Source organism: Cibotium barometz, chromosome 34, assembly GCF_041138505.1.
Source record: "Cibotium barometz isolate CiBa-2024 chromosome 34, ASM4113850v1, whole genome shotgun sequence".
NCBI lineage: Eukaryota > Viridiplantae > Streptophyta > Polypodiopsida > Cyatheales > Cibotiaceae > Cibotium > Cibotium barometz.
Genome location: NC_141079.1, coordinates 23,325,194 through 23,341,206, shown reverse-complemented (window position 1 = coordinate 23,341,206; position 16,013 = coordinate 23,325,194). Strand labels below are relative to the sequence as shown.

At 38.7% G+C, this 16,013-nt stretch overlaps 1 long non-coding RNA gene across 1 annotated transcript; it reads left to right on the top strand.

The window, feature by feature from the left end:
• Positions 1-632: 632 nt before the first annotated feature.
• Positions 633-2,397, top strand: LOC147618802 (uncharacterized). The gene is made up of 2 exons (XR_015261971.1): positions 633-1,765; positions 1,879-2,397. It is a non-coding gene; the product is annotated as an uncharacterized LOC147618802 (long non-coding RNA).
• The last annotated feature ends 13,616 nt before the right edge of the window (positions 2,398-16,013 follow it).

The following is a 16,013-nucleotide window of genomic DNA, read 5'->3' as shown; positions in this document are numbered from 1 at the left end:
TTGTAGGCTTCTGAGACTCTCCTAACATGACATCATTGCTTAGGTCAGCAATAAAGAAATTAAAATTATTTTCTCATTTTTCCATGCGAAGAAGTGTCAAAAAACATTTAAGAAAAAGTTATTTATTAAGGCTTGATTTTGATTTTTGACGAGCACACTATTTGGTGAAATGTAGTTGGGTTTGGTAAATAATAATAATAATAATATATACTAGTACTCAACCCGTGCGTTACTACAACATGTAAAAGACATTGAAAAGCGAAATACATGCATGGAAGCCGGAATACAAAAAGTCAATCGGAATACAAGTGGTCAATCAAATACAAAGGATCACGATCAATGGAAGAGATTTTTTTCTCATATTTTTTAAAAATCGAGGATTTTTTTTCTCCTCTCCTTATGTCTTGGTTGTATGTAATAATAGAAGATAGATGTAATAGATATATATATATATATAGCGAGTTTTTATTTTATATTTTAGTGTAATTTTGGATGGCGGGCGTGACGCCGACTAATACTTTTACTTTAACTTTGGAAACTTGGCTTCCGCATTGATGACCCTCCTCCCACGGAGTACACACCTACTCCTCCCACGGAGTACACACCTACGCATGTTCCCCCTTCTTCTCCTTCTTCTTCTGCTGCTGTTTCTTCTTCATATATTTATGTTCCTCTTCTTCCTCTCCTTCCATTCATGCTCATATGCTCAAAGCAAATTCGTAGCGTCCTTGATCTGTGACGACCTGTAGCTAGCTTTCTCCTCGCTCATCACTGTGCTGATCGGCCTAGCTATTGTTCGCTTGCTTGCTCTCTGAGTAGAAAAGCTTTGTTTGCTCGCTCGCAGCACAAAGAGGCTTGTCGTCAATTGGATCTGTTGCCGCCACAATCGTCCCACTATCTCACCTTTTCAATCACAATATGCTGCCGCTGATCAGACTAGTAAACCGCCTGTTTTCGACACCAAGGAAATAACTACATCACGCTCTTCTACTGAATCAACTGCTGCCACCAAATATCAAATCAATTTGCCGGTTTTCGAGGAGAAGGAAACGACTCTACAGAACCTCGTTGGCTGACATCAGACAGAAGGTTTTTATATATTGATTAGCCACGAATAAGTCGTGTGCGGAGCTTATTAATCTTATAGGAGGATAATGTTTTTCCCGAGCTTTCAATCGATCCTTTTTGAATACGCTTCAACTCGGCCGTCACACTTAGCTCGGTCGTCTTGAGCAGGCGGATCATTCCTCAAACATCAGCCGTTCGGCGTTGCAATGGGACTGCTATAAAGGGCAGGCCACGTCCTTCATGGAGATGCTCCCGAGGCAAAGGCAAGTGAGCATGCAGACCACATCCTTCATGGAGACCCTCTCCCGAAAGCTTTTACCAGTGAGGCAAAGGTAAGTGAGCATGCCATTATCACTTGCCTTTGCCTCACTAGTAAAAGCTTTCGGGAGCGTCTCCATGAAGGACATGGTCTACCCTTTATAGCAGTCCCATTGTGACACTAAACGGTTGATGTTTGAGGAGTGATCCGCTCGCTCAAGACGGACGAGCTGAAGTGTATTAAAAAAGGATCGACTGAACGCTTAGGAAAAACATTATCCTTCAGCTTGGCTATCTTGAGTGGACGGATCACTCCTTAAACATCAATTGTTTAGCGTCGCAATGGGACTACTATAAAGGGCAGACCACGTCCTTCATGGAGACGCTCCTGAAAGCCTTTACCAGTGAGGCAAAGGCAAGTGAGCTCGCGGCGTTGATGGTGAGTAGTGACCATATTATCGTTTGATGGCATCTCATTATTTTATGAGCGTCTTCTCCTTTTGATTGATGGTTGCATGGCATGTCATAACCTCCCTTTAATGTGTCACGTAGGTTGCTAAGACGGGTAAAACCCTACTTTCGCCTCTATTGAAGGAAGTCCTTGGAGGACTTGGCAGAGTGCATTGGATGGCTGTGGGGTTCCCTTTGATCGCTTGGTCACTTGAAAGGATCAACACCACTACACAAAACTAAAAGGATTGTTTACATTCAAGATAGTTTCTCTACTAGTATGGTTGAGTGAGATATGGCAAGCTAGCATAAAGGATGATGACATCAAGGTTCTCCAACATAGCGTACAAACAGCATTCGAGTGTGCTATTATTATATGTGGCTCCATGTTCATGTAGGGCGATGGTCCCAAGTATCTTTTCTTAAGGTAAGATGCATGTAATTAATGCAGTTAGGACATAATCAATATTTTTGAAAGTAAGCATTTGTTGTACAATGGGTCAATCTCGATGGTAGTGGCTAAACAGGTTGATTGGCCACCAATACTTGATCCCATCATTGTTTGTATACTTGATCCCATCATTGTTGAACTCCTTGTCAATTTATATGCCTTTTCCTTTATGTTTATATACTTGACCCAATCATTGTTGAAGTCCCTTCCTTTCAACATTGCGTCTAAAGACAAATATCTGCGCTTCACACTATGTTTGTGTTGCTGGTAGCAGTTGTATGGCCTAGTGGATGTCATACTATCTTATCATTAACCTTCTTTGTTCCATCCTATAGAGTGACCTCTCCTATCTTGTTGGTCCTCTTTTGTTCATTAGACTTAATGAACTGTGTACACATGAGGGCATTGATTGTATGGGTTGCTCTGTATACTGATTGTATGGGGTAACTTCTATGCAGATTGGGCATTGATTTTATAGGTTGCTTTGTATTTGATTGTATGGGGTAACTTCTATGCATATTAATTGGAAAGAAACCTTGTCTTTGGTGGTTGGTACCTCCTTCAGATAATCTAGCTAACAACATTCTTGATGTATGGTCCTAAATATCTTAGCATCTATATCTTTCTTTTTCCTTTCATTTTTGTTGGAGATGATTCTACAATATCTTCTAAGGGTTTGGGGTTAGTTATTGCATATTCAGAGTTCTGTGGCTCCTTCATTTTTTGGGAAGTCATCTTGTAAAAGTAATCGTTCATTTATGAGAGAGTCCTTTTTTGGGGAGTCATCTTATAAAAGTAACCATCCATTTATGAGAGAGTTCTCTTCCTCCTTCATTTTTTAGGGAATGATCTTGCAAAAGTAACCATCCATTTGTGCCAGCCCCAACCTAGCTAGTAGGGTTAATTCTTAATCTTACCTTCTCCTTGTTTTTAAAAAAATCTTAGTTGTTAATATCGAAAGGCAACAAAGGGAAGCATACCTCTATATCACCCTCTACTCCCTCTCTCAAAAGCAACAACTTGAGCAAGAACGAAGCACTCTCTCTACTCTCACCATAATGCTCAATACGCATAGCTTAAACCCATCAAGTAAAACTTGAGAACACTTAGTGAAGCACACCAAGATTGTAGACTCAAAGAAAAACCCGTACAATCATATCATGGGAGACGAAGCTCCCTTGCATAGATATCTAAAAAAAACTACCATGATAAAGGAAAAAAAATTGAGGAGAGAGGAAATAATTTGATGTGAAGCTCAACTCAAAATCCCTCTCTACACTTGAAATGAGGCTCCCTCTTAAAAACTTGAAATGAAACTCTATGCCCTTCTCTACATCTATGCATAATCATAGTCTCTACATACTCTTTACAATCCTCTTGCTCTCTCTAATCGTATGGTATATTAGTTCTGGATTTGAGCATTTTGTGCTCTTGAGGGTGGTGTGGTGACAAGAGTGACTCCTATGCCTTTTCCATGGTGTAAGGGCTTACCAAAGATATAGAGAGATTATTATGAAAGATGTTTTCTTCCTTGAATTGCTTGTGAAAATATAAGAAAATGGTGGTTATAAATCCAATGATGCAAGTGATTGGGATATGAAAAGTCACTCAATAAGAAAATGGTGGAAGTGTAAGGATCTAAGAGTTATTGCACATGCAACGGCATAAGTAGGTTTCATGGCTGCACTTGCAATTGTACACTTTCTCATATATGTTATGGTTGGAAGATTAAGTTGCTTCTATTATGAATGATTATGGTTTCTGTGGTTTTCTTCCTTTCCTTCTAGTTTGAGCCTATTACACCAATATTCAAGAGTTTCCCCTAAATACATGAATTAAATGTTTTCTAGGCTATTTTGACCTTTCCAATTTCCCTAGTCTTCTTCTTCTTCTTCTTGCTTATATTGGATTTGATTCTAAATTGGCTATTTTGACCTTTCCAATTTCCCTAGTCTTCTTCCTTCTTTTTCTTGCTTATATTGGATTTGATTCTAAATTGGTTATCATTATTTAGCTTCTTTCTCATTTTACCCATACTCATTGTGTAATTTATAAATTCTATTTATTTAAGGAAATCTTATTCAGTAGTTTTTTATTCTTCTTGTGGCTAAGTTTGTCTTGCTCGAAGCTTATGGACTCCTCACTTTTATAAACCATTGTCTTAGTCTGAATAGTTATTAACCCTTTCTAGGGACCTCCATGGCGTCGATGCCAACCACCACCACATCAGGGTTTCCCAATTTTAGGAAAAGCAAGACTTTCATGCCTATATATGTAATTATTTCATTAATAGAAAGTTTCTCTCACGTTCTTTCATCTCATCATGTCTATTCGAGAGAAGGTCGCCATCTCCATCGCCTAACATTCGCAGGTGACCTAGCGCTTCACTCATAGGCCGCTTCCTTGGTCCCTCATCCACTGTATCGGAAGCTCACCATTTTAACCGAATCGAGGCTGGTCAAGACCTCGGCCGACCTTGCTATGCGAGACATCCTCCGTTGACTCTTCGTCGGCTACTATTACAACTTTATCATTTAGGTCTCCATGACCTCATTCTCAAGATGGTCAAAATGCTTCCCAGCATTATTGACATAAAACAGTCATTTAAAAACAGTTCATAAATACAGTTTCTATAACAAATTCTCGTCTTTTCACATTGTTCCACATCAATCCACATTATTTAATTCCACATCCATTTCACATGTATTCCTATTCTCATCCAATCACATCATTTTCATCTCATCACATCTTTCTTCAATTTATCCTCATCAGATCTCATCCACTCGTATCTACCCATCTCCACATCTCATCACATCACATCTTATCTCATTCATTCTTATCCCGATTCACATCACATTACATCTCATCCATTCACATCCCATATCATTCATTTACATCCGATTCACATGGCATCACATCTCATTCATTCATATCCTGATTTCATCACATTACATCTCATCCATTCACTCACATCGACATCCATTCTTTCATATACACATACACATCCATTCTTTCACATACACATCCACTTTCATTCTTCCACATACACATCCACATCCATTCTTGTTGGGAGCACCACAGAATGTGAAGCAATTATTGACATTTACTCTTAAGGTGAGATACCTAGCCAAATTCATCTTTCTTTTGTCTCAAGCTCTATATCCATTACAACAAGCATCCCAAAGGGATCCCTTTATGTGGAAACACAAAGAAGAAGAAGTCTTCATACAAGTAAAAGAGATCCTGAGCACTTTTCTAGCAATCATATCCCCTAATTGGAGTAGATATTTCTTTGTGTACCCTAGTGTGGGTGAGGATGCTATAGGTGAAGTTTTTCCATCCCATAAAGCCTCTTCCGTAAGAAGAATCTAGAAGCTGCATTGGTTTGCCCAAAGATGTGGACTTGATCCTAAGCCATGCTTTATTCAAAGTCTTTGCTAAGCTTACTTGATGGATTTGGCTATCACCTAGCCCACAAATGATGAGAGATAATGCCTTGGAGTCTAAATTGGTCCACTTAGTGGGACACGATCTTGATGTGTTCTTGGTCTTTCTCAGTTCCATTTACCACTCCCCACATGTCTTTTTCAATGAGACACATTTGTATTTTGATGCACCAAGTATGGTACTTGGAGCCATCAAATTTATTAGTTTTCTCAAACATCTTTCGCACCATTGTTTCCATGGTGCTCAACCCGGCACACACACAAACAGGGTCAAATTCTTGGGGAAATGAGTCTGAGGTTTGAATTTAGTGGAAGCTCTAAAGCAGAAGATATTACCATGCCAAAGATATGCTTATAGCTCTAGAACTTTACAATGGAGCTTGGATTTTCACCCAGAAATGCTCTACTCAAGGATCCATTCACCAAAACAGACGAAGATGTGTGCATATAAACTTAGACCACTCCACATAATTTGCTTTTGCCTTGATCTTGAAACTTGTCTTGGATTCTTTAGCTAGTGCAATTTGTGCTTTCATTTTAGTTTGTAAAAACCTTAGAATTTAGCTAGCACCTCTCACACTTGAACCCCTCAACCTTCTTGTCACTATGCAATGCAAGATGAAATGCAATGTTCTCTTTATAGTGCTAGAGCATGATACAAGATGTTAATCCCAAAGATGTGTAATGCCCACTTAGATTTGTGTAGCTAGACTAATGAGATAGCGCTCACAAAGAGGCTATGAGTACATGCCTTATTTGACCTTAGAATCTAGCAAATATTGATCACCAAAGTAAATTTAAAATTTTAAACTTTCACTCCTATAAACAAGGGGGAAGGTGAGCATATTGGGGAGAGTTGATTCTCTTGCAATCGTGGGAGTTTTGCGATGATTTGCTGTTGGAGTGAACTGCCCTGTCTGTGCCAGAGGAGCCACCACGTATTTAATGAAAAACAGGTTGAGGGAGAGGAGACACACACACGAGCAAACCCTAATGTATTAAGAAAACTCTAACCATAGAGGGAAGCCATATCCGTTCTCACACAATGCATAAACCCATAATCCATAATCTACAACACACTACATGTGTTGTGTCCACACAGTGCTAACTCTAGCTAATGTCCACACACTATGACCAGCTGGACGCGGTCATTTTTGTCTCACACATGTTACTACCCAACATGCCAGCACATAGTGCAACTGGCACGAGCTTGAATCTTAACAGCCCCTCTCAAGCTCATGATGTACTGCCACATAGATGAAGATGTAGATGAGCTTGGGCTATCAAAGCTCTCAACACTCCCCCTCAAGCTCATCCCATGTACTCCCAACATAGTACGAAAGTACTCAAACTTCTCCTTGTGTTAAGTGGCTTTGTAAAGATGTCAGCCACCTGCTCTCTTCAGTCTTCACATACTGCAAATCCACTGTACCATCCAACACTTTCTCTCTGACAAAATGATAGTGGACCTCTATATGCTTTGTTCATGCATGAAGAATTGGATTCTTGGCCAACTGTATGCTGCTCATGTTATCACAATGAATGACAACCTTGCCATCAATAGGCTCAACCAAATCAGCCAAGAGACTCTTTAACCATACTCCTTCACATGTAGCAATGGCTGCACCCCTGTATTCAGCCTCTGTACTAGATAAAGCAACAGTAGGTTGCTTCTTGCTGCTCCAACTCACCACTGCACTTCCAAATGTAAAGGCATAACCACTAGTAGACCTCCTGTCATACAAGCTACCTACCCAATCTGCGTCTGTGTAGCCATGTACATCCAAGCCTTTACCATGCTCATAAAGAAGACCATAATGTGCAATGGTCTTTACATAGCGCATAATGTGTCTCACTGCATCCAAATGAGGTTTTTTGGGGCTTTGCATAAATTGGCTTACTAGCCCCACAGCATAACTGAGAACCGGGCGTGTGATAGTCATGTAAATAAGATTGCCAACCATCTTTCTATACATAGATGGATCATCCAACTCTTCACTGAAATCAGCCCGTAGCTTCACATTCTGCTCCAAAGGTGTACTCATTGGCTTACACCCTGTCATCTTATATTTTGCCAACATATCCAATGCATATTGGTGTTGCACTAACCATGTCTCTGCATGGTCTTTGATCACTTCAATCTCAAGAAAATATCTCAATTCACCCAAGTCTTTCATATCCAAGCATGGAAGTACAAGATCAAAAGTTTTCTAAAGGGAAAAGGTTTTTGGAATCTCATTACAGGTGCAGAGCCAGAGTCAGAACTACCCCGACAACCTACACAGCAAGCAGGTTATAGCTCATAAGCAATGGTCAGAAAAGAGCATACAAAGTCTTGCATTATCTGTCTATATGTATTTCAGATGCTATACTCATACACATACATGATGCTGAGAATCCTAAGGATGCATGGGATACATTGGTAAAGCTATTTGATACAGACACTAGTGCTCGCAAGTCTCAGTTGATTGCGACAACAGATTCATAATGTGAAACGGAATATAAGGAGCATCCATGATTATGTACAAGAGATAAAGAAGGATGCAGATGCATTGGCAACAATCAATGCCCCCATGCCTGATGATGATTTGGTAGACATTACCTTGTGTGGTCTTGGCAAGGAGTATAAATCTTTTGATACATCCATCTCGGTTCGGAGTACAGGTTTACTAGATTTTGATGAGTTGGTTTCACTCTTGCTTGTTGAGGAAATCAAACTCAGTGACTCCTTTCAAGATGCATCTACTAGCCATGATGATAATGACAGAAATCAGGCTTTCTACTCACAAAGAGGATTTAGAGGCAGGGGGAGATTTGCATCACGTGGCCGTGGTAATGGTTGTGGATGGCAGGACAGGTCACCACAATAGAATTTCCAGCCTACATATGGTGCTAGAGGTGGTCATGGATATACACCTCAGAGAGGCAGAGGTAATCCTCCTAGTAGAGGATGTTGGCAAGGCCAACAAACATCTATGCAAAATGTGGAATGCCATTACTGTGGGAAATTTGGTCATATGGCACGTGATTGTTTCCGCAAACAAAATGATTTGAGAGGGGGTAGAGCACAACATGGTGGACATTATGCACAACATGGTGGAAATTATGTATCAAGTAGTAATGATGGCAGTGCAAATCACTTGTTTGCCATGAAACATGTGGGATCTATGATGTCGAATGGTGAAAATGATGACACTTGGTATATGGACTCTGGAGCATCAAACCATATGACTTGTCATGGTGAATGGTTTGAGCATATGAAGCCTATGGATGTAAAAGGCTATGCTATGTGGAGACAGGAGATGATACCCAGCATGCCATTACACATGTTGGAAGTGTACCATTGGTTATGCATAATGGTGAAACAAAATCTATGGCAGATGTCTTGTATGTGCCTTCTATTACAAAAAGTTTGGCCTCAGTTGGTCAAATGGTGGAACAGGGTTTACAAGTTCGTTTCAAATGAGCATGGTTGCTTCGTTGAGGATTTCAAAAATGGATGTAGAGTCATTGCCAAAGGAAAGAAAGAAGGCAGGTTGCTTAAGCTGGATACTGGGATTCCTGAGTTGAAATCAGTCATGTTCTCTAAAAGCCAAAATGTGGTACAGGACATTGACATGTGGCATAAAAGGATTGGGCATGTGAATATACAAAGGTTAAAGAACATGCAGGCAGAACATGCAGGCAAGAGGCATTGTTAGTGGGTTGTCTAGATTCAAGTATGATGGAAATATGCATGTTTGTGAAGCCTATCAGTTTGGAAAGCAAGCGAGGTTGCAGTTTCCTAGAGAAGGCAATATGAGTAGCAGGCCACTTGAGATAGTACATAGCGATGTATGGGGTCCTGCACAAAACCCATCCATTAAAGATAGTTTATATTATATGACATTCATTGATGATTTCAGCAGAATGTCATGGATTTACTTTCTCAGAGAGAAAAGTGAAGTGTTGGGAAAGTTTATGGATTTCAAAGCTTTTGCAAAGAAGCAATATGGCTCTTGGATTAAATGTTTAAGGATAGATGGAGGTGTTGAATACACCTCACATGCTTTTGAGCATTTCTTGAGGAAGCTTGGCATAAGAAGGTAGTTGACTTGCAGGTATACACCTCAGCAAAATGGTGTTGTTGAGAGAAAGAATAGAGTCATTTGTGAAGTGGCCAGGGTAATGCTAAATGAAAAGAGCATGCCAGATTATTATTGGGCAAAAGCATGTGCCACTATAGTGTACATACTTAATAAGACACCTACAGCAGCCATACATGGAAGTAAACCAGAGATGCGGCTTACAAGTTTTAGGCCAGACATTGGACACCTCAAAGTATTTGGTTGCATAGCTTATGTACATGTGCCTGATGAGAGAAGGAGGAAGTTGGATCCTAAGGCAGAAAAATGTGTGTTTGTTGGATATGCACAGGATCGTAAGGCATACAAATGTTACAATCCACAAACTAGGTCCTGACCCGCTGACTGTGGGCACACCTACTTTAGCATGAAATATTTTGGTTCATTCTCCAAGATTGATAGGGTTTTTCTTAATTAGCAAAAGTAGTTGGGGTAGCTGACACTTTGAAGATGACAGTTGATTCTAAGCATTGCTCTCTCTGATCATATGCCTTTGAAATGAGAGTGACACATGACTGACTAGGAGGAGGTTAAACTGGATCAATTTCCCACAAGGAATTTGAGAGTCAACAATTTGTTACTCAAGGATGATCTTTTTTTTTTAAATACTCAAGAGGCCATTGGGAATCTTAAAAAGAGAGGGACTTCTCAGGGATCCTCGGTGGATCCCTTTGCTAATGAGATGTAGGGTATCCTAAGGGGGGTTGGGAAATTGAGAGCTAAAAAAAGAAGACATGAAAGGAGGAGATGGAGTGAACTGATGAAATCTCTATAGAACAAGAGACAAGTAGGGTAACTCACAAAAGAAGAAACTAATCTGTATCTCAGGTGCCAAACATGCCTGAAATGTGAGGATGAAAAATGAGAGGAAAGTAGGCTAAAATGGAAAACCTTTAGTAACAAAAAGAAACCTGATAAACATCTGTTCATGTTGGAAGAGGCAAAAAACAACAGGGAAGTCATGGGAGGATCATAGATGAAAATTGGCAAGGATTGGGGGGTTTGATTACCAAGAAGTGGGTAGAATTCCTAGGCTCCACTCTTAGTTTTAAAGAATACTATTCAAGTATAAGCTTTAAAGAATACTATTCAAGTATAAGGTTTCAAGCTGAGAATAAACTGTTAGGATTGGTTAATCATAGAGTGGATGTTTATAAGTGGCTTGAGAGAGAGGTGGATGAATATGAGTGCTAGTTTGCCCTTCTAAAGTTGGGGAGAGAGAAGTTCCATGGGTGGGATGGCCTATTTATTGAATTCTTTATTGCCTTCTGTCCATCCTTAAAGGACCTACTAGTATGTAAAGTATGCAGAGAGGCCTTTAATTATAGTAATTTGGATAAAGACCTGATAGAGGGGCTAGTGAAATTCATTCCATAACAAGAAGCATGCAATAGGTTCAATCATTGGAGACCTATCACTTTGTTGATTATTATATATACAATCCTAGGCAAATCATTGCCTTGAGGATTACCTGTGCTCTTCAAGAAATTATATCTAAGAGACAATATGTCTTTATAAATGGCTTTATACCTTTTGTGGCCAAGGTAATGGAGAGGCTGGGTTTTGTAATTAGGATGGCTACTTGTATTTAAACTCTTACCTTTGGTGGATATTCTAAACTATTGTTGAAGAGTGGTGGGGGGTTTTGAAGGTTAATAGATCTATGAGGCAGGGTTGCCCTCTTGTGCTATTGCCTCTCATCCTCTGATAGTGGCTTTGGAAGATTCCTATCCAAAAGGTAGAGTGATTGGACTCAAATGGTGAGCACTTTGGTGATTCAAAGCTTTGCTGATGACTCACTACTTTTCTTAAAAGTAGATAATGACAATTTGAGACAAGCTTTACCTATTATTCAAGGATTTGCAGAAGCCACTGGTTCCAAAAGTATTATACATAAGTCTAAGATCATAAGCCTATCTGAGGCCTTTATATTTTGTCAACAGGACCAAGAAACAGGGGGAAAAGACATATTCTGAAGAAGAATTGGTAAGGATAGCTATGGTGTTTGCCCTGAGAAAGTACTTCCAAAGCCTTTTATAATTCGTACTCATTATTCTTTGCTTCCTCATATGATTCAGTTTAACATTCCTTCCAAGAGGTTGTCTAAGTGGTTAATTGAGCTAAATTCTAGTTCACTTGTATAGCAGAGGATAGCATAAGGGATACACTCATGACATGTTTACCTACACATAGAATCTAGTGGTAATGAAACAAGACACAGTGACAAAGAAGAAGGTGCCTAGGTGGAAGGACCCTATAAAGGAATTTCTTGATATCTTTACTTTGTTTTTTTATGGGGCTTTCAAGAGAAGCTCAAGAGTTGCCAGAGGAGGAATAATCTTGCTAAATCGAAAAGGTAAGGTAGTACTTTAAGGTAGTACTTTAAGAAGGGATTAAAGTTACAAGTGCAGACTAGCAAATGAGCTGAGTATGCCACTTTAGAGTATGGACTCAAGCAATGTATTAAAAAGGGAATACTTGTTGGTTATTAAGGTAGCTGCAAACTATCTAGAAAGCCAAGGACCCTAACTTCAAACAGTGGTGTTTTCAAATAAGGAGGATGTTGCAAAGATTTCAAGAGGTACAGATTCAGCGTATGAAGAGGGAGTTTAACTAAGTTGTTGATGCATTAGCAAGAGGGGGGTTAGGCAAAGATATGGAGGTATATGCCATCATAGTAGTCCATCCCATCTATTCTAGAAGGGAGAATTTACACACAGGTCTAGTGCCTTCAAGCCTATCCAAAAAGATGGAGATATGGTTTCATAAGGAAAGCTCTATAGTATACTATTGTAAATGATCAAGTTTACATGAAGGGCAAGGATTTGATTCTCAAAAGAGTTCCAAAAAGGCGGGAGAATTTACACACAGGTCTAGTGCCTATCCAAAAGATGGAGATATGGTTTCATAAGGAAAGCTCTATAGTATACTATTGTAAATGATCAAGTTTACATGAAGGGCAAGGATTTGATTCTCAAAAGAGTTCCAAAAAGGCGGGAGCTCTTTTCCATTATGGCCTCCTTCCATGAAGGGGTATGTGGAGGGCATTTTGCCGTGAAGCTGGCATTGAGAAAGATTTTAAATGCAAGTTATGTATGGCCCAGTTTGAGGAAGGATGTTTACCACTGGTGCAAAAGCTACGAGCCATGTCAGAATCAAGATAGGAAGGTGTTGGATTATGAGTTGATTATACATATGAGGATTTTGAGAAGTGGGGGTTGGATGCAATTGGTCCTCTGCCCACTACTGTTAGGGGCAAGACCTACATCATCTTGACTGGTGTGGATTATTTAACCAGATGGGTTAAGTCTAGGTGTGTGAAAAATATAAGAACTAAAGAGGTGGCCAAATTTGTTTTTAAGGATATATGTGCAATATTTGGCATGCCATTAGATCTGTTGACAGACCAGGGCAGGGGCCTGGATCCAAAGTCCAAAGGATAGATTGTACAAGAGCTTATGCAAAAGTTGCATATTACACATAGGTTCTCTGCTCCTTACTATCCATAGTGTAATGGACTAGTAGAGAGATTTAATGGAGAGTTATGCACCATGATGAACAAGTGTCTTGAAGAACATCCCCAACAATGGGATTTATATGTTTTCTCATCTCTATGGGCTTACAGGATAGCTGTTAAGTCAACCACTGAGTTTTCACCCTACCAACTAGTTTTGGGAAAGAAGCCTTGATGCCCATTGAAGTTGAAATTCCCAGTTTACAATTCCTTCTGAAACATCAAGACAGGGGCTTAGATGAGTATGAAGAGAGGCTGCTGGTGGATCTATAGAGGCTACAACTGTCTAGACAGGAAACTTTAGACCACTACATTCAGTTAAGTAATAGGAGATCTGAGCTTTTCAATGAAATAGTTGAGGACAAAGGAATTAAAGAGGAAGATCTGGTGCTCAAATACAATAATAGATTAGACAACACCTTTTAGACTAAATTTCAAATCAAGTGGGAAGGTCCCTTCAAAGTTATACACATGTATGAGATTGGTACCTATCACCTTGAAGATTGTAAGATTCCTCCCTCCAGCTTTTGAGGTGTGCAGGTGTAAGAACCTCCCCTTCTAATCTTATAATTATTCCCCTCTCTGAAATAAAAGAAAGATTCTGTTTTACCGTGTTTTGGCCTGGATAGAGAAAATGTCTAGAGGGAGGTAATTCAAAATTGAGATATTTTTGGATATAAAATCCTCCTAGTGTCTAAAATGATTTCCCTTGAAACAAAAATTCAAAAAGAACTTTCCAATGCGCAATTGGAATTAATTAAAAATAGGTATAAAGAACCTTAGCCTAAGGGTCCAGATTTTCAAAAAATTTAGATTATGGTCCAATTAAGGTTCCTATGGACCAATAAGATTAATCCAAATGTAGGGAGGAGATAAATTGAAGAATAAAAGAAAATCCCCCCAAAATGAGTAAATGCTCACATAAGATGAAGAGTTGAATAAGGACAAGGTTTATTAGTTGAAAAAGAAGAGATATTTAGAGGAAATGATGCATTTTTGACACCTCAGTGTGGGGATCTCCCCTCATAAAGGAGGCGCCTATTTCACATGTGTGGAGGAGTTTTAAGCTCAAAAATAATGAGATATTTTTATCTCTCCTCTCTCCTGTTTCAACTATATCCAAAAAGTAAGTTAAACTGACCCAAAAATGGTCAAAAATTGACCAAACTGATCTGAAAAATTCTAGAATCATTTTGCTTGGTTAGAGGCTCACTTTTTCCTATAAATAGAAGCCTCCCCCTTTGTAAAAGCTTAATGGTGTTTTATGCACTCTTACTCTACTCCTACCCAGATCCATTGAATTTTCTCGATAATTCAATTGTTTTTGGCTTAATCCTCTCCAAAGCAATTGGTGGCCACTCTTGCTTCAAGCAAGAGTAGAACCCTCAATCCCTCAAGCCAAAGGAAAGCTTACAATGCCATGTAAGCTAAATTTTTCTTACTTTTTAATGTTAAATCTATGGTTTTCTTGATTTTCTTGTTTATTTAGTTGATTAAAGTAAATTCTAATGCTATGCCTTGATGAAAAGGCCATCCCCTCTCTTCTTTATGATTCAACCTTTCTTTATCCTAGAATGTTTCACAAAAAATTAATTAAACTTTTTTTATTGTTTACTCTCTTGGAAATTAAAAATTGTGTAGATTAGAGTCCTTTACATCTAATTGGGGTTAATTGAAAATAGAATGTTAAAAATGAGAAATTATCCTAATTGGGGTTAATTTAAATTGAAAATAGAATGTTAAAAATGAGAAATTGTTAGCCATATAAAGGAGGTTATGGTAAAATTTTCTAGAATTTTGTGAAAAAGAAAGTTTATTTTTATATTATTCCAAAAGAGTAATTCCCACCGTTTGTGCATTCTAAAAGAAATATTCTAATTTACTCCATGTACATATTCACCTATGAATATGCATGGATATCACGGATATTAATTATTGAATTTAATTTCTATGCATAGAAAGATGCATAATGGAAATTTTTATTATAAAAGTGTTGTTTTCATTGAATTTAATTTCTATGCATAGAAAGGTGCATAATGGAATTTTTTTTTATAAAAGTGTTATTCCCACTGAAGTTGATTTTTATGCATAAATAGATGCGTAAAGAATCTTTATATCAAAATTAGAATTCTCTAAATTCTATGTTTAAATTCTATGAATAGATGTAATAAGATGTGATGAGAATTAGATAGATGTGAATGAATGGATGGATGGATGTGATGTGAAGTGAATAGATGTGATGAGATGTGATGTGAATCAGATAGATGTGAATGAATGGATGGATGGATGTGATGTGAATAGGGGTAATGAGATGTGAAGTGATAGATAGATGTGAATGAATGGATGGATGGATGTGATGAGATGTGATGTGAATCAGATAGATGTGAATGAATGGATGGATGGATGTGATGTGAATAGGGGTAATGAGATGTGAAGTGAATAGATGTGATGAGATGTGATGTGAATCAGATAGATGTGAATGAATAGATAAATGGATGTGATGTGAATAGAGGTAATGAGATGTGAGGTGAATAGATGTGATGTGAATGAGATAGATGTGAATGAATGGATGGACGGATGTGATGTGAATAGAGGTGATGTGATGTGAATAGAGGTGATGAGATGTGACGTGAGGTCCCTATCCCCACCGCGTAATGAATTGAGGGGTTCTAGCAGTAGAAGTAGCACTTCTTGTGCGAGGC